The 14588-nt window shown below is 55.3% G+C and overlaps 1 long non-coding RNA gene across 1 annotated transcript in view; it reads left to right on the forward strand.

Annotated features, from left to right (window-relative positions):
* The first annotated feature begins 1761 nt into the window (after positions 1–1761).
* LOC135329210 (uncharacterized) overlaps positions 1762–14588 on the forward strand; it is a 52442-nt gene continuing 39615 nt past the window's right edge. Inside the window, exon 1 of the long non-coding RNA XR_010390580.1 lies at positions 1762–1810. This is a non-coding gene — a long non-coding RNA (uncharacterized LOC135329210). The remainder of the gene's footprint in view (positions 1811–14588) is intronic.

Below are 14588 nucleotides of genomic sequence, written 5' to 3' on the forward strand. Positions count from 1 at the left end.
CGCGGAGCCGGCAGCTCGCAGGGCACTGGGCAGAGCCCGCGGGCACCACACCGGCCCACTGAGCGCTGCGGGAAGCAAATATTGTGCTTAAAAAAGAATAAAGGTGGGGAGGAGGAGCTGTTTCATAGCAAATCCCAGAGCTTTCCCTGTGGCTGGCACTTTCTGCTGAACGGGGACGGAGCAAATTGCGTTTGCTCTTTGCAAAACGCACCAGGTTGCAGCAGGCAGTCGGGAAGATGGGGTGTCTGGTGCCCCGCGTGGAGGCCCGGCTGCAGTGCTAACGGGCTGCGATGCTAACGGGCTGCGATGCTAACGGGCTGCAGCACTAACGGGCTGCAGCACTAACGGGCTGTGGCTCGTCAGCCCCACGTGCCCAGGTGCCTCCCAGCGAGCTGCAGCTGCACCTATTTAAAGATGAGGGAGGCAAGGTACTATTTTCCCCATGGCTCTGGGTGCAAGCAGCTTTGTGCAGAGGGAGCTGCTGGGGGTGGTCCTCAGCCTTTCCCCTGCTCGTCTCCCTTGGCTCGGTGCTGCCTGGGGGCTGTTTGGCTAAGGACACGGTGGCAACTGCAGGCTGGACCCTTCTGAAGCCAAGTGCTGCAGGTAACCCCATGTCCGCGTGCTGTTATTTGTGTTGTGCTGCGCTGGGGTGTCCTGACCGTGGGTGCCACGTTGACATGCCTGCTGGCCCTAAACACCGGGCTCTTGCAGGACAAGACACAGCCATGGGTCAAGTGATAAGTGCATGGGCAAGTGAGGTCAGGGAAGTGTGCACATGTGTTTTTCTTGAAATGAGAAGTGCAGCAGCCTTTGCTTCTGCTCAGCCTTGGGAAGAGGCAGCATTTGGGTCTCTTGCTTAAACTTTTATAAGCAGAGCTGAAGGACCAGCAGGGCTGTTAGCTTTGGGGAGCGATGGGCCTGGCAGAGGAGGGTTTGCAGGGCGAAACGGGAGAGAGGAGCCGCCTTGGGAGCTTGGTGCCCACGGCATGGGCTGACACCATCCCCAAGGGTGGCCCTGGGGATGGGTCTGCTTGTGCCTGCAAGCAGCTCCGGCGCTGGGGAGCTTCCCGAGACAGGCGGCATCTCCAGCTTGTGCTTTCCCGTGGGTCCCCGCTCGCCTCCCGGGGCTGGCAGAGGCCCTCGGCGAGGCAGTGCTCAGTCCCCTCGGCCTGGAGAGGCGCCAAGCCCTGAGCAACGATTTCCAATACGCGCGGTCAGGTTGTGTGTCGGGAGGATTAATGATGAAGGCTTTGCAGGGCTTTAAGGGATCTGGATCGAATTTAAAAGCCAAACAAAACACAGAAACTTAGGCGCATGGGAGGCGCTGTCCCGGGGCGAGCCTGGGATCCAGCTAGCTGTGTCTCCTATCTTGCAGTAACATGTGCCAAGACCTTCAGAGAAGGTACAAGCAAACACCTGGTACACAGGAAAAACCCAGCCTCCCGGAGGTGCTTTCTTCTTTGTCTTTTGCTATTAGTCATTAGCTTATGCTCTGAAGCACATGGCCTTATCTCCCCTCTAGGCATCTTTCCTTTATCTACCTTGACTCATGGAGCTGCAGAAACTTTTATTAGCCACATAAATGTCAGATCTTCTTTAAAATCTTACAAAACTCTGCTGCGTTGTGTCTCACGGCAATGAGTTCCACACATTGATCATGCGTTAGTGTACGAATGAGTTTCTTATCAGCTTTTGGATTTAGTCATCTGTCCCAGTACTTCTAAAATGGGGCCAGTAAAAACACCCAAATCGCTTCCTCTGTTGTGTCCAAGAGCGTCCACCTCGGATGCAGAGTGAGCTGGATGCGAAGGTGAGCTCTGTTTTTGCCTGATGTTTTTCTGGTAATGAGCTTATGGCCAGTGACTGGAACAACCTGAGAGTTGCTGGAGACGTTTTTGCAGAAGGAAGCTTGCTTTCTTGCCGAAAAGAGGAGCTTGCAGGCCTGGAGCTTGAGCAGCTCTGTGCATTGGGTAGATGGGAAGCTCAGGTTGAAGATGCCTTACGCAGCAAAGGCTTGGGGTTGTGCCAGGTGGTGGGAGCTGGAGATGTGGGAAAGCGCTGCAGAGTGTAGCCAAGGACCAGAGGAAGTTTGGAACAGGGGAAGGTTTGTCTTGATTTAATTTGACACTTAAACTGGGAGGGGGTGATTTGTAGCTGTGTGCATTTAAAAGAAAAAAACCCTCAAGATAGGGAAACAGAGGCAATAGCAGGTTTTGGTGCCAGATCAGATAAGACCCTGTGGTAATGTCTCTACCTTAGCCCTTTTTATCCAGCTCTCTCCCCAAGCTCTAAAAAAAAGAAAGAAAAACCTGATGCTTTGAAATCCTCCACTCATGACTATTTTTCCAGCATCTCCTTTGCAATAAGGTGCCAGAACTGCATGAGATGTGTGTTGCTGAGAACTGCCCCAGGCTGGCGCACCTTGCTCGAGCCTCTTGGCTGTGTGCTCGGATGCTCGAGGTTGGGTTGCTCGCCTGGCTGCTGCTGAGCCGAGCTCCTGGGACAGCCCTTTGGCAGGCACCGAAACGGCTGGCGGCGCATGTGGGGGCTTTGCAAAGCGTCGCCCGGGCTGAGCGCATTCTGGCACGGCCCCTCATCCTTCCGTGCCCATACAGTGATTGGAATTGAATTTCCAATCTGAGCCGTCGCGGCGCTCTATCTGCGAGCCCGGGGGGAGAGCTATAGATTTTTATCGTGTGTTTCACAGTTGCTTCTTTCATTTGAATAAAAAGCAATAACTGCGGATGGTGCTCCAGTGCTGTGGCTCCTTGCCCCCCGGGGCAGTGCTGGGCTGGTGAGCAGGACAGGTCGGGGCATGCGACTGCAGCAGCTGGGGGTCGGGGGGGGTGGGGGGGGAACATGGCCCTGCAGGGGGGAACAGCAGCCAGTGTTCAGCCCGGCCCCAGGCTGCTCCCCACGGATGCGTGTCAGAGTGCTCTGATGCCTCCCCGCATGCACCCCGGACTCCTGATGCCTCCTGCACTGGGGCTTGGCTGCTGGAAAACATTTCCTTATGGCTAAATTGAGGTTTTTTTCCTCTGGCTGTGGCTTAAGCCTGTTATTTCTTGTGCTGAGCAGACAGGTCCCTTCCTCCCCGCAGCAGCTCTCCTGCATCCTGAAGTGCTCCGGTCTCTCCTGCCTGCCCCGCTTCTGTGGGCTGAGTGACCCCAGCCCGGCTGCCTCTCCAGGTGGACTGCGTTTTCCAGACCTTGGGTGCTTGGTGCTGTCTTTGGCCATGCTCTCACTGGTGTTTCCCACCTTTGCTGCCCGCCAGGGCCCAAAATGGGGCATATTCACAACCAGGACAGTGGCAGAGCTGGGGAGAGTGCTGGAGACGATGCTCTTTATAGATCTCGAACAGCATTTCCTTTTAATCTCATTTTTTTTTTTGCTGCAGTATAACACTGCCTTGTGTTCAGCCTGTGATCAGATATAACTTCCAGCCCTCTCCTGCGAAGCAGCCACCTTGCCCCTTTTTCCCCCGCCATGTGCCCAGGCTCCCCCACCTTTGTTGGCTTGGTTGATCCTCACCTTGTCCAATACCTGCCTGGTTTTTCCTGGCTCTCTCCAGCTTATCAGGATCATTGTGAATTCCAGCCCTGTCTTGATGTGCCGCGGTCCCTCTTGCGCTGCGCTGCCTGAGCGATTGCAGCCCTGACATGAGACGCGGCAGCTCTCTAGCAGGTGGAGAGGGTGGATTTTGCCCACTTAGAGAAACGCGCGGGTTAATGATGGAGCCGGGGGCGCTGGTCCCGCCGGCCCTGCGCGGTTTCCTCTTCCTCTGACCTCTCTGCTGTCGTTTGACAAACGAGGCTGGTGCGCGTGGGGCGAATGCCCAGGGAATGCTGCTGCTTTGGGGTGAAGAAGACAGGCAGCATGCCCAGGGAGAAGAAAACAGCCAAGCGGCTCTGGGAGAGGGGCACAGCACGGCTTTGCTGTGGAAAAGCCTCCCCCCGCCTGCGCTGCTGTTGCTGCTCTTCCCTCTCTTGACCTGAGCAGTTTGCAAATATTTTCAGTCCTGCAGGTTGTTTCCATTAGGAGGAAAAATCGATGCTACAGCCAAGAATCTGTGGCAGAGGCCGGGCTAATTGCTGAAAATGGCCCAAACGCTGCTTTCCCAAACGCAGCGGGGCGGGCTGCCCGGCTCCGAGCCCTGTGCTGCCTGGGAGCCGCCCCTGCGGCCGCTCTCCTGGGGGCCGGTGGTGTTCCCGGCACCCTCCGGGCTTCTCCCCCAGGCAGATCCACCACGCTGCTGTTTTGGATGCCCCAGCAAGATGCAACCCACCCCAAATCCACCCTTCTCCCTGGCTGCATCCAGGATTATCCCATGGATGCCTCTATGTGCTTTAAGAAGCCCCGAAGGGCTACAAATACCTCATAAATACATGACAAAGACCCTACCCTGAAGACTCCCCTGTAAAGGAAAGGGGAGGGAGGAGGGCAGAAAGGATGCTGGGCTGGACCTGGTCCTGGTCCTGCCCCTGGCAGAAGGGGAGAGGAGGTGGTTGGAGGTGAAATGGTTCCCACTGATGTGGAAATATTCATATCATTTCATCAAGCTGCTGAATAATTTGCCAGAAATGTCTATTGATTTCTTGTACTCTTCTGTGCAGACAGAGGTAAATAAGAGCCATTCATCATTGTATTATGTATCGGTAATTAAAAATTACTAGGTAACTTCAACCAAAAATTGAATAATTTGAAGTAAAATTAAATAATTCTAGGTAATCAGCACTAAATGAGACCATTATTTTACTTATCAGTGACTAAAAATTACTAGGCATTTTTCCTTGTTTGGATGCTCTTCCTCCCCCTCTGTGTCAGTAGTCTTTCTAATTTGTTTTAATTGTTAATTTTAATGAGTAGTGTTTTCCTGATAACATTTCAGTGTGGTTTTTGTTGTTGTTTTTTTTTAGAGATGGCTTTTATTGCATTGCACAAAGCCTGGAGCACCTCAATGTGGGAGCAATTTGGAAGCTAAATTATTATTATTTATTTAAATCAAACCCTCCTGCCTCTTTAACCATTTGGCTGGTGGTGCGATTGCTGTAGCGGGGTGATGGAGACATTTGGCACTGGCATCTCTGTGCTGTGGGGTGACAGAGGGTGACCTCAGGGCTCTTCTTGGCTCCATCACCCCCTGCATGGTGTCTTCCCCACCACTGCTCTCGGTTTGCAGGAGCTGGAGGTTTTTTGCACCTGGGGTTTGTCCCCTTGAGCAATGGTGTGCAAAAAGCCTGGTGGGGAGCACGAGGTGGGGAGACGCCTGCTTTCACGTTGCCTTTGCAGCATGCAGCGTTAGGGCTGTCTTGTGCCCGTTGCAGGTAGCAAGGTGCCCGGACCTTCTCATCGCCTCCGGTCTGCATGGAGAAGGCTCCTCAACTCCCTGCTCTGTGGCACGATGCATCTGTGCTCTCAGCCAAAAATCACGCTGCCTTCCTCTGCGGCTGCTGTCTTGCATTGCAGATCTCCTGCCCGCAGCACCTTGCTGCACGCTGTTGCCCCAGGGCGCAGCAGGCTCTGCTCTTCCATGGTCTCTTTTCCTTTGAGCCATGCGGCAGCTTGTTGCCCGTGGGCTGAAGCTGGGGGAATCCCTGCAGGTATCTCGCTTGTCCACGTGCAAGTGCGTGTGCAGGCGCTCGCTCCTCGGAGGTGCAAACAGGTCTGCAGCTGGCTGTGCCTCTCGCATGGGGCAAGCAGCCGGGTTACCGTTGTCCTTCCAGAAATCGGTCTGGAAATGCAATTTCTGCCTTTTTCCCCCTGGTTATCCCCTGTGACCCGGCTGGAAAGGCCGGGCTCTGCGGCGTTTCTGCCGAAGCCGGGTGCTGAGCAGGGGACTCAGCAGAGCTGCACGCGGCAGAGGCTGAGGCTTTGCAGCGGACCTGGCTCAGGCTGCTCTGTGCCTTCATGGCTATTAAAGGAAGAAACTACTGCCTCTATGGATGATGGAGTTTATGAAATATCCTTATAACGTCCACTTCCCAGGCAGCAGCCCTCAGCCTGTGATAGCTCCTGCTTTGAACTGACCAAATAAGACTGCACATGGAACAAAAGTTGTGTGGGGGTGCTTGTGTGTGGGCACTTTTTGTCCTGGGTTTTTTTGTTTTGGGCTTTTTTGAGACCCTCTGCTCTTCCCTTCCCTGAGGTCCTAGAAAATAACTCGATGAGCTTACTGCATTGCTGGTGTCAGGCCTGGCTCAGCTGGGTGCAGTGGTGCCCCCCCACCTGTCTCTGGGGCTGAGGGCAGTGTGTGGGGATGCAGCAGCATCCTTATTCCTGCAAACCCATCACCTCTCCCCTGCGCTGAAAAGCTTCAGCTCCCAAAATCCAAGCATTAAAAAAGTAATAATACTAAATTTGGGGGATCTTCTGCTTGCATTCTGGCTCTTAAGCCTTCTGGCAGGCCCATGCTTGGCTGTGCTGTCGGGAAGGAGAGGTTTCCTCCTGCTTCAGTCCTGTGCTGGGACTGGCAAAAGCCACTGCTGGGGCGCGCACAGCCCCCCAGTTCCTCCTGCCCTGCTCGGACGCCCCGCAGCCGGGTGCGTGGCCGGTCCCTGCCCTCTGCCGATGGGACCTGGAAGTGTCACAGCCAGAAGCATCCCCAAATGCGGGGGATGCTCTGTGGGGGCCCAGCGTGCTCGGCCTGGCCTCGCTGCCCTGCTCTGCCAGAGAGACTTGTCCCCCTCCTCAGGCCGCTCATGTCCTGGAATATTTTTGTGGTATTTGGCATTAATTTTCCCTTACTTAATTTCATCCCATTTAGAGCTAGTCAAACTATTCCCTGCAAGCAATTTATTCGATTAATGTAGCTGGCGCTTTGTGTTATGGAGTTGTCCAGGAAAAGATCACAATTTTTTTCCCCTCCATTCAGTGAATGTTCTTTACGGCTGTATTTGAGCTCAGGATTGCTCGTCAATGGCAGCATAGTAAAAATATCCGGCAGCCTATCTGTGATGCGGAGTTTGCTATTCACCCCACCAGGTTGGCCGCCTTATCGTGCGGCATATTGTTCCTCGGCCCTGGATAGCGGCCCTCCTCTCCCTCAACTGCCTTTGCTTCTGCCCAAACAAGATTAACTTCATTGTGCAGCAAATCTGGCTGCTTGATTAAATGAATCTGTTGCTGGCCCCCAACAGTCTCCGTGCGCAAAATTTAATTTCTGGTCGAACACCCACCGAGCCAGCCACACATGCAAACAGGTAGCACCCAAGCCAGTTCGTACCTATAGTTACACTCCTCAACCACCTCTAATTCCCTTACTCCTAGCTATAATACCCCCCAAGTAATCTCCTGGAGGTGTACGAACACCCCAGACATCCCCAGCTCCCCATCACGCTCCCCCTGCCCTGGAGCGTGCAGAGTCAAGCTTGACAGATCAAGCTGTTTTAATTTTCCTTACAAACGAATCCCTCAACCCCTTTATCTGCTGTGGGTTTTTTCCCCCTTCCACATTCATTTCTCCCCATCCCTTGGCGAGCTCCGAGTGCCCTGGTGCTGGTGGCATGACCCTGCCAGTGGCACCTGGTGATGCTGGCGTCTCTTTTTGCTGCCACATTGCGCTTGCCCTGTCTTGGTTCCCAGGCTCACAAACGGCACTGAAGCCCCTTTTTATTCTGCCTAATTATGATAAACATACTGGAATGCTCACAGTCGCTCGCTTGGGCAAGGGGCTGCCAAAACCTTCCCATTCTGGAGCGTTTTTATAGGAACCGCATGATGAGGAAAAGATGGCGAGGGCTCACCGTTCTAATTAGGATCGTTTCTGTCTTGCGAGAGGGATTGGAGGGCAGTATTTATGGATACAAGTTGGTTCAGAAAAATTCCTAGCACCATCTGTTTGAGAGCGAACAGGAAGAATTTCAATATGCTTTAGACCTTGAAGAGTAATGTTTGTATAACAGGCTCATAAAATCAATTTCTAATAGTTACAGGTACCCCCTCAGGAATTTAAATAGTCTGTTAACAAAGTTATTCCATCTGCCAAGCAAATACATTAAACATGCATGTGTGATACTGTATATACTTGCATGCGCCTTTCTACTGTACAGCGTGCCCTCCGGGCCCGCGAGTGCCGTGGCACTCCCGGGTTACACACGGTCTTTCCCCGTGGCACCACGCCGTATATTCCTGATAGTGCGGGAACATTGCTTATTTGGCTTGGTGGATAAATCTCCTTCACAGCCACCTCGCTGTCCTGGGGGAGCCAAGTGGGGGGGTCGCTCCTCCAGCGCCCACCCTTGTCCCTTGCCCTCTCCGACCCAATTTCCCCTCGCTTTTCCCTGACACCTCTGCATCCATCGCCACGCTCCACCGGGTCCTGCCTGGGATGTTCGAGAGCAGGCTGACAACTCGGGGTGTGTGTGGATAAACTGCAAATATGCAATCCGGTTAATTAGACGGTTTTGTGTTCAGCGCTGCCCGCGGAGCTGCACAACACCTTGCCGATTCTGCAAGGATCGCATTCTCTGTGTTATCAGCAGTGATTTATGGCACGAGTTAGGTCGTGTGTCCAGAATATCGATTGGCGAGTTTGCTGCCTGTTGTGTTTAATAGCTATTGGAGCCCCTGTTTTTAATACCGAGTCGTTTGCTGCCTGCCAGCCCGTGCAGATCTGGCAGCGCGTCTCTATCCCGGCAGGGTTATTGATTACGGCCCGTTTGGGGTATCGGGCTGGGCTAACACCCGGCGCTCTTTGGGAGCGGTAGGTTATCCAGATGGCTAGCACATGCTGAGCCTGGCGCGGCCGCAGCATCGCTCTGCAGTCGCTGGCCGGGATCCTGGCGGTGAGCTCGGCCTGCCTGCGCCCCGCGGGGAAGGCGCCCGCTGCCCGTGGGAACCCAGGCTGGCACTGACTTTTTTTTGCCCCTTCTTTTAATATAGTTAGCAAAACCTCTTTGCTGGGGAACCGAGCTGAAAGGCTGAAACCCCAGGTGAACTGGAGCGTGTGTCTCCATCATAGCGAGGCAGCCCCTTGTGTAGCCGAACTTTTGTGGGTTTAATGGATTTATCCCCTCTGCCCCGCGGGCGGATGAGGCACAGCAAGCCCCAGGGGTCCCGGTGGTCACGCGGGAGGCGTCCCCAGCTTCCCAAGGGGGATGCGCAGCCGGCATCCCGCATCGCGGCGCCTTCCCCCGGGCCAGGAAGCCCCCACTGCGCGCTGCCACGGGGCCGGGAGTGGAGCGCAGTGATTTCCTCCGCGTGCTTTCGGTGCCGATCCCCTTGTGCGAGGTGGCAGCTGCTTCTTTTTTAATTTAAAAAGCCGCATTCCCACTTCCACATAGCTCGTTATCTCAGGGTGTGTGATTAGGTGTCCGGGGGTCTGTCCCGGCCCAGATGATGCAGAACACATTCCCGCAGGCCGTTCGATTCGACCCCCCTCCTCCCACAGGAGCGGGTGGTTTTCATTTCAGCCTCTTCCATTAGATGCTCTAAGGGGAGCTCCATCTATTAACTGCAAACTGCAGACCTGTAAATTTTGGCAAGAGAAAGCCTTTGGAAGCAAATCGTCTGTATTTTCTCAGGCCTGTTTGTCCTCCCTCTTTACGTGTGCAGCCTTTGCTGGTCAGGAGGCAGGTACTGCTGCCTGGCTCCTTCTCCACGTGTGCAGACTGGTGGCGTCTGCTTCAGAGCCCCTTCCATCGCCTCTCCCTCTCCCTTTTTTGTTCCTTTCCTTTTGAGCTGTTTCTGCTTCATCTGGGAGGCTCCTTTAGCTGCCAAGTCCTGATTTGTATCTGTTCGTTTCCTAGGGCAAATGCATTGATCTGTGATTTCTGTTCTGATATTAGTTTTCAGTTCCCTTTTTTGTTGGTTTTTCTTTTTTTAAAAAAAAACTTTATCCTGCCATGCAGGAGGTGGTTTCTGTGCTGAGGAGGAGAAATGCAACATTTCTAGAAAACGCTTGTTTTCCTGACTCATGGCTGTGCCTAATTGCGTACAGAGAGAGTCCATCCCTCTTCGTTCCAGCGTAATTGTTTGCAGTGTGTTTCTTTGTGATTGCGTTATTCCAGTAATAACAGGCAGTCTCCTTCCAGAGATTTATTCTTTTCATGAACATCAGCATACTGGCGAACCATTGGGCTTTTTTCCATCTTAATGCTCTACTTCGTAGCTGAAATCTGGGGCTAATGCTTCAGGGAGCTCGGCGAAGGCTTCCCTCCTTCCTGCTGCCTCTTTCCAGAAGCGCCGTCTCTCCGAGCGGGGATTTGGAGTTTGGGGCATGTGTTCCTGCTGCTGGCGAAAGCTGCTCGGTGGTTTTATATTTGTATTTACGGCCGTGTTTTGCTCTTTAATTTTGTTGTTCTCTGTTTCAGGCGAAAGGGCGAAGCGTTGGTGATGCAAATGGAGGCTGGGTAATTTGGGCTGCAGACAGACGAACCCCAACCGGCCTTAGCCACAGGGCTGCAGTGCGTGCCGGAGAGCCGAGGAGGGGTGGGAGGGTGGCTGCGGGGGCGAGGGCCAAGCTGGGGGCACATGTGAGCGGGGCTGGCACTGGCCGAAGGCTGCAGGCGACTGCAATCTGGCCATGCCCCTCTGCTGCAAGAGCCCCGGAACGGGGCATCACGGCTGCTGATTGCTGGGCGTTAGAGGGGCACCTAGAGACCCCAGCCAAAGCTGTGGCTCCGATGGCATCCTGGGGACAGGCGTGTCACCAGCCGGCAGGGCTGCCCTGTGCCGGTGCTTTGCACGGGGATGGCGGGCGAGGATGTGCGGTGCCCCGGGCGCCTTGCACGCTGCGGGCAGGCAGAGGTGTGTGCAAGGCAGGGAGGCCTCCCGGACATGCTGCTTCCCTCTCCCTGCGCTGAGGATAACGCGCTCATTTTTCATCTTGGAAGACCTTATTTTTTCATTATGGGTTAGTTTTAGGGCGCCCCAACGTGTGCTCGGCACTTCACGGCGCAGGGAGAAGGAGGAGGTCCCCGCAACGCGGCGCTGCAGTCGGGTTCACCGGGCGTCAAATCCTGATGGCGTTGCAGACAAAACAAGCCGTGCGGGCTCTCCTGCTGCCTGCCTGCAAACAGGCATGCCGGGGCCCCCCGTGCTCCGCGAAGGCCGTCGGGAAAGGGAGGCGACGGGGGCCCCCCCGTGCCACGCTCGCCCCATCCCGGCAGCGGCACTGCCATCCCCCCCGGCTGTGTGGGAACCGGGGCCGGAGCGCGCCGCCTCTCGCTGTTCGCTCGGGGATGCTGGCACCTCGCCAAGCAGAGCTTCGTGTTGTCAAATGTTTTGGCAAACAGCGGCTCTAATTTAGTCGAAAACATCCCCGCCAGGGAAGCGGCGTCGAGGCGAGCAGCGAGGCGGCAGCGCTGCGGGGGCGCCCGGGGATGCCGCCCGGCCCGGCCGTGCTGTCAGCGGCTGCAGCAGGCGCTGAAGTGGCCCGAAAACCCGCTCCAAGGTGACCGAAATGATTTGTGAAATCAGGCTGAGCGGGGCAAATTGTATTGACAAGAATAAAGAAATCCTGAAAAGGTGATTTTTCGAGTCACCGTTTTGGCCTTTTGGTCTGAAATTGCCCTGCATTAGAAATAAAAAAAACCTAGAAATAAGGAGACTGTAGGTTTTTTTACCGGTGCATTGGAAAAATGAGACACATTTGTTCTGGGTCAGACCAAAATGAGCAAAGCAATCGGTTATCCGCGGAGCCGCGGCGCAGGCTGCCTTGCCTTCTGCTCGTCTTCGTGGGCACCTTTGGAAGCAGCTCTCCGTGAGCCGTCTGGGAGGAGAACATCTCCAGGGAGAAGAGGCGAGGTGTGATCCCGGGATCTGCTCTTGCAGCTTGGCCGGACCCATCTTTCCTCCCCTCTATCCATCACGCCGGGTGGCTGGAGTGCCCGTCCTTGCGGCCCCGGCACCACGATACACTTTGGGAGCCTGAGAAACGCTCCCGAAAGCCTGGTTTCCGGCCAAAAACCCGAGGTTACGCAAACATATGCGTAGCTTGCCAGCAGCCTGTGTGTGTCGGGGGGAGCAGCTTTGAGCAGCAGGTGGGAGCTGATCCAGGAAGATCTGCGTGTCCTGATGGCTGCGAGCAGGACAAGCCCAGCAACGCTGAGTGCTGCCTGGATGAGGCCGGGGCTGCGAAAAGCCCGGGGGCGAGGATGCCAGGAGGAAGCGTCAGCCTGCAGACTAACAGCAGTTTTGCAGTGCAGCGCCCTCGAAGGGCGCTGCCGAGCTGGGTGCTGGGCTCCCCGGGGACGGGCGCGAGCCTCCGGCGGGCAGTGATGCCGCAGGGCGGAGTGACGGCACTGCTGGGATGCCAAGCGCCTGGCTGGCCATGCCGCCAGCGTGTTGTGACAGCTCCCGCTTGTGTAATGGTTTCTAGACGTGAGGGCTCTCGCCTTTCGGGGCTGACGTCGCCAGGGCTTGGTTTCTGCTGGAGGTGGGGTGTTTTAGAGGCAGCTTTTAAAAAAAAAAAAAAAATCACAGAAAACGAGTGCATGATGAGAAAACTTCCGCCTTCCTAAACTGTTTCTTCTGTGAGTCCCTTTTCTCTAGATACCTCATAGGCCCAGAGTGAAAGCCAGGTAGTTTCTGGTTGCCTGCTAGGCTGATGATGCTCCATTGGGTCTCAGATGCACAGGCTGAAGCACTTCACTCCTAGGGAGTTGGATATTTCTTGTTACCCCCATAGCAAGTGGTGTTTGTCAAATGGCTTTGCTCGCCATGGCGGCCAGGGCAGGAGGCCGAGGACCCCGCAATGTAGCCCGAGCAGTGAACCTTGTCCATGGGGCGGCTGCATTTCCTCCGCGAATGACATTACCCGTCCCGTTCCTGCGCCGGCTCCTTGCCTCCCGCCTGGATTTGCCCATCCGAACCCTCGCTCCTCCCCACACCTGATTTGGGCCTTTTCCTCCCTTTCCCTTTGCTCCTGTACAGTTCTCCTACTCCTTTGCTCCCTACCTGGGATTGCAGTTTGCACCAGGCTGCTTCCTCCTCCTCCTCCTCCCAGCCCAGCTGGGAGCACGGGGGATGCAACCCCCCCTCCATCCCGAGCCTCGGCTACTGCAAGGTGCAAGCGCAGAGAGCTCAACCACCCCCGCAGCTCGGGGTGCAGCTGGTGCACGCGCATCCTCAGCGGACCTGCTCGTGCAGCAGGCCGCCTGCGGGATTTGCTTTATGCCAAGGTGTTTTCCTTTGGAAAACGTGGCCTTTTTCTGCCTGCCTGCCTGTGCCCCGAGCAGGCGGCCAAGCCTGCGCCGCGCACCCTGACTTCACCGACGGCGCCTTTCGCCGCCTGCACCCCGCTGCTGACCCTGCAGTGAAATCCCCTGCTCTGCTTCCCCTGCAAAGGGGGGAATAACCTGGAAGCTGTTGGCCTCTGGAAACAATTTAGCATGGGACGTGGCTATTAATTCAAATAGATTACAGAAATTCGAACTAAGCTGCATATAAATCTTCTGACCAGCTCTTTGGGCTTCGGTCTCCATTGTTTACACTTTTAAAAAGAAAAAAGAAGAAGAAATCACGTTTTATTGATTCCTGAAGCGCGGATGCTTTGGTCGCAGTCGCTGCTCTGGGAGCGGGATGCGGGCGGCCCTGCCGCTCCCTGCGTATCGCCTTTCAGAGCTACCGTGAGTCAGGCACAGATGTTGTTAGGTCTCAGGTAAAGCCATCAAAGGTGGACGTTCAATCAAGTTTGACATCATCTTCAACCTGAAGGCAAATGGGTTGGTTTTGATTAGCAGCCCGCGGGGCTGAGCCGAGCCCATATCAGCGCTGCTGCTGCTACTTTACCTGCATTGCAAAACCACAGATGGTAATTATAACGATAAGTGCTTACAGATTTCCTAACAACAAAGATAATTTGTTTGCTCCATGCCTTGTTAGAAGGGGAATTTTGTTCTGGTGGCTGGGTGGTTTATGAATCAGCTATTGCCCTTTCACCTCTCTGTCCCCGGCTTGACTGCTTCCCCGCATGCCCTGATTAGACGCTGATCCGACGAGAAGGGTCCTGGGAAGCCCGGGCTCCTCCGCGGCGGGTGTGCAGGATGCTGAGCCGAGGTGCTGCCGGGAGCCCCAGAAGAGCCATGGGACAAATTCCCAACAGATTCAGCGGGTCACACCCGCAGGCAGTGGGGACAGCGGAGCAAAGTGAGCTTTGCGGCGATTGCGGCTTCGTTTGCGTCCTGCAGACATGTCTGCTGGGAGCTCCGGTCTCTGAGAGCGCCTGGGATGTTTCCCTGTGCTTGCTCCTGCTTTTCCTCAGTCCTTGCTCATGCACACAAAACTGAGCAAAATGAGGGTAAAATCACGCTGTGAGACTGCCCTTGAGTTGCTGGATTGCTGCCGCAGATTAGCAGCAGGGTAAAACCTCGGCCGCCTCCGCCGCCCTGTCCCCAGCCCTGCTCCCCCGGTGCCTCCCGGTGCAGCGGCGGGTGACAGCCAGCGCCAGGGGCAAAACCTGGGCCTCGTCTCTCGTTATGCAGGGAGCCGCTGCCAAGAAGGTGGCTTTCCTCCCAGCTGAAGGTGACCCAGTGCTCAAATCCTTAAGAGGGAAAAAGGGAGAGCTTGTCACAAATAGGCTGCTATTGATCTCTGACGGCTGGAGATTTCTCTCCGCGGCGGCTGCTCTCGTGTGTCGGAGACAGGTT

This window comes from Dromaius novaehollandiae, chromosome 9 (genome assembly GCF_036370855.1).
Source record: "Dromaius novaehollandiae isolate bDroNov1 chromosome 9, bDroNov1.hap1, whole genome shotgun sequence".
NCBI lineage: Eukaryota > Metazoa > Chordata > Aves > Casuariiformes > Dromaiidae > Dromaius > Dromaius novaehollandiae.